The following is a 4,130-nucleotide window of genomic DNA, read 5'->3' as shown; positions in this document are numbered from 1 at the left end:
AACATTTCTACAGATTTATGTGTGTCACATCAGTCTCTATTACCTGCAGTTTTTCTCCAAAACTACTCAGTAACGACATGAAAATCATGATAGGACAGATAGTCTGACGTTGTTTCGCATATTCCATTTTATATCTCAGAGCATATAAAACAATAGAATTAAAGAGCTAGATTAGTTGGTCCAAGACATTTACTTGCTACTCCGAGTTTCATGCTTTTTCCGATGCAATCATCAGGCAACTTTGAGTAGCAAGTAAATGCCTTGGACTAACTAATCCAGCTCTTTACTTCTATTGTTACATATTGCTTTAGTCTAACTACTGAGCATTCTAATAGCCGATGAGGACCTTTTCTTTCTAAGAATATTCACAATAATATTTTCAGCGTAAAATCGGCAGAAAAGTAAAAGTATTCAACCACGCCCTGAAAACAACATTTTTATATCAGTAAAACTACGCATGCCAAACACAAACATGCGAGTAAACCTGTAAAGTGCAAGCCAAGCCTGGAGAGAACCCTTGCTGTATGAATGTTTAGCCGGCACATACAAAAGAAACCCATGCTATATACAGCTTCTTCTACCATCGTGTGCAGAAATGTAAAGAGATATATACGTTTTTTAGGGAAATGCATTATGCTAGCTATCTGTAGCAGAAGACAAGAAAACTCGACGTGTATGCTTGTGTATAGCTTGTTCTACAGATGATCTTTAGCATGGAATATGTATATAGCGACGATCCCCCCAGGGAGTGGGGGTGGGGCCTGACTAGCATATGAAAAAGGTAGGCGCAGCTTTTGCTTTATACAGTGACCCCTAAATGACACGAGTTACGACAGCGGCTTTTTATTATTATTTTGAGGTTGTGACTTCTGTCAAACCAGGGGTCTATCTGTTGTAGAATATTAACAATAATTTCGTCGTACTTAAAGCGAGTTGCAACAAGTATAGTGTATTCGTGTTTTCCTCGCTCTTACGCGAGTACTATATTATGTGTAAGGCATATATAGCAAATATTTTTTGGGTATTATGTTTGGCAGTTTTTCAAAAATGAACAAAAAAAAGTTTTTTTCGCCGATTTTGATCACTAAATTCCAAAAAAAAAAACAGAAAAAAAAAAAGGAGATGCCCTCAGTGTTCGGCCTATGGCCGTAGTCAATGCCTACTGCAAGTTTTACTCGATATGGACATTGAGACAAGGTCAAATCAAGGGTAGAAAATTGCTCTTCTAGTTTTATTTTTTTATTCGTTTATGAAATAGGGGACAGTTCCTATTTCCTATCGTGTTGTAGACAAACGAGTGGAACTGTGGGAGAACGAGAAGTTGTTACACTTGCATCATGTAAGCGGTTCAAAATGCGACCAGGCAGTGAATACGAAAGGGTACGAAATTGAAGGAAAGTACGTGGAAACTGCTTTAATTCAGCGTACCAAAATAAATGATCAATTCATTTTCTGCAGTCCTATGGCGGTGTATAACTTTTTTATAACGTTTATATTCTTTTAAGCAAAGAGAACCAAGCCTTGTTGCTTGATCTAAAATATCATGATATGAAAGCAATTTTACTATATACCATTGGTCACAGAAATTAATGTCGAACTTGATATTTTGACATGCTTGTTTCCATGGTAGCGTTTCAATACCTGTTTTACCAAACTTTTGAATTTTTCAGTTTTTGCATTTTACTATTTCAATAGATTATTTACAGGGTTGAGACCATTTCGTTGTATAAAAGAAAAGTATTGAAATTATAGGTTTCGACATTGTTTACGTTTTGTTAAAATTCGACGTAGGCATTGATACTTGACTGCTGAGCTAACAAGCGAACAAATAACACTTGTTTTTCCTTTTTTTACATAGCATAAAATCTTCACCATATTGCGCATTTTTGAAGTGAAAAGTAACAGAGAAGTTGACAAACACTGTCATCCTTCTCTCTCCCTTTTCCAAACGCAGGTCACAGCTATAAAATGGCACTGATAGGCTTGTAGTTCACAGGGTCAGAATACCAAACCAAGATCCAAGTAAATCACATAAGCAGACCGGTGGGTAGTATAGACACGAACTCGACAAGAATCACTGACAGTATATCTTAACGAGAGCAGAGTTTATTGACGAGTGATAAGGTTTGTAGTACAATATTCCAAAACTCAATTTGTTTCATGATCAAGGCACACAATTCACGTATTGAATGTTGCGTAAATCGGTTCGAACTGAAATACGATAATGAAAAAACAGAAATCTAAATTAACTAACGGATATAAGCATTCCAATTTAATACAAGACAAAAGTACTAAACGAATACAAGCAATAATACGCGATATAAAGAAATGTCTACTCGTGCTAAAAGCATATAAATAACAAAGACAATAACAACTTAAGGTATCTGGACACGCTCAACCTTCGAATAGTCGAATAGTCCTAAGTAGCAGTTAAAAAGAGGAAATAGAGCTAACTTGACAAGGTGAAAGTTATACGTTACGATCAACGTTCCGAGCATAAATCAACTCCGTAACGTTACCTACATTAGAATAGGGACTTTAAGATACGCTACGGCGAGCTACTACTACGGCCACTTTGGTCGTGGGGGTGTAGACGGACATCGCCGTTTTCTCCCCAAAATTCAACAAGACTAAGATTTAGTTTCGCTTTTCGTTTACGGCAGCTTCGGGTGTAGCCTCTACGTGTTCAGGGACTTCATTCTACTTCCATGCGACATAAGCTTGATTAATGATGATGTTGTTTTACTTATAAAAAATAAATAAATATACATTTATATAGCGCCATTTTCCACTAATTGTCCATGGCGCTTTACAATACTTTAAAATTAAAATCCTAATTCTTTAAAAACCTAAAATCCTAAATCCTAAAAGTTAAAATCCTAAGAATTAAATACGCTATATAATACAATTAGGCTACAAATAAAAAGTAAAAACTACAAATCAAATGCACGCTTAAAAAGATAAGTCTTAAGATTAGCCTTAAAAACTGCCTCTGATGATGAAAGTCTGATCTGGAGGGGTAGTTTATTCCAGAGCCTTGGTGCCGCCACGGAAAAAGCCCTTTCACCATACGTTTTAAGATTTGCTCTAGGCTCATCAAGCAACCTGTTGTTTGAAGATCGTAGTGTCCGACCAGAAATGTTAAATCGCAGTAGGTCTCTAATGCATCCGTCTTACATTTTCCATGATCTTTCGAGGACTTTCCAGAAACAAAACAAAATAAGAATTATAAAAGGCTCGATTTCAGTACGGGCAGGGTGTTCCTACGACGTGATAAGGCTGGAAATACAGAACTTTTGATTCTAATAAATACGTTTTGAACAGCAATAAACAAGTGTAGCTCAGCTCAGTACAAACATGTACGAAGCTTTCTTATACGCAGCTGTTCGGCCCGCTACAAATATGACTGTCGCTTACAGTACGTGTTTAAATCGTTTACACTTTCTGTTGACAAATGACAAAGAAACCATTATCTTAAAATGGATTTGAATGATTGAGCACTTTATCTTCGAACTAGGGTGTTCAAACAGTGATCAAAAAAAAAAAAAAAAAAAAAAAAAAAAGCGTTAAAATGAGAAATAAACAGCAGGCTTATACTCACATAGAGTAGCTGAAACCAGGCGGGAAAGCCGTAATGGAACGCGCGTCATGACGTCAGCAAAAGTGATCTTCAATATTTGCCTCCGTATTACGGCCTAGCCATACCATATCTTAAAGTCCCTAAAATCTCGGTGATGACCGTGAAAACTTAAGCAATTAAAAGAAAACTAAAGGTAAATAAAATAAATAGAAAGGTTATTCACTTCGGTCGGCACACGCACCAAACATAGATAGATAATAGCTGAAGAGCCGAACAGCTGCTATCACGGTAGCGTCTACACTTAAACTGACCCTATTTGGTGGAAAACTTACTATCATACCCTTGAAAAACGTGCTCGATAAAATTAGCGGCTCATTTACGTTTGTTAAAGGAAATACCACCCGAGGGCAAGTTTGACAACCATGAAGATTATCACCACGCGATAATTTCGTGGCATAACATCAAACTTTAGAAAATTCTAGCATTAATATATGACACTTCCCGTAAAGGAAATCACGCTTCAAAACAAACAAAGCTCTTTACCAATGTA

This window comes from Orbicella faveolata, unplaced genomic scaffold (genome assembly GCF_042242905.1).
Source record: "Orbicella faveolata isolate gen_17 unplaced genomic scaffold, um_ofav_v1 contig_46, whole genome shotgun sequence".
Taxonomy (NCBI): Eukaryota; Metazoa; Cnidaria; class Anthozoa; order Scleractinia; family Merulinidae; genus Orbicella; species Orbicella faveolata.
Note: the sequence above shows the minus strand (reverse complement) of the source record.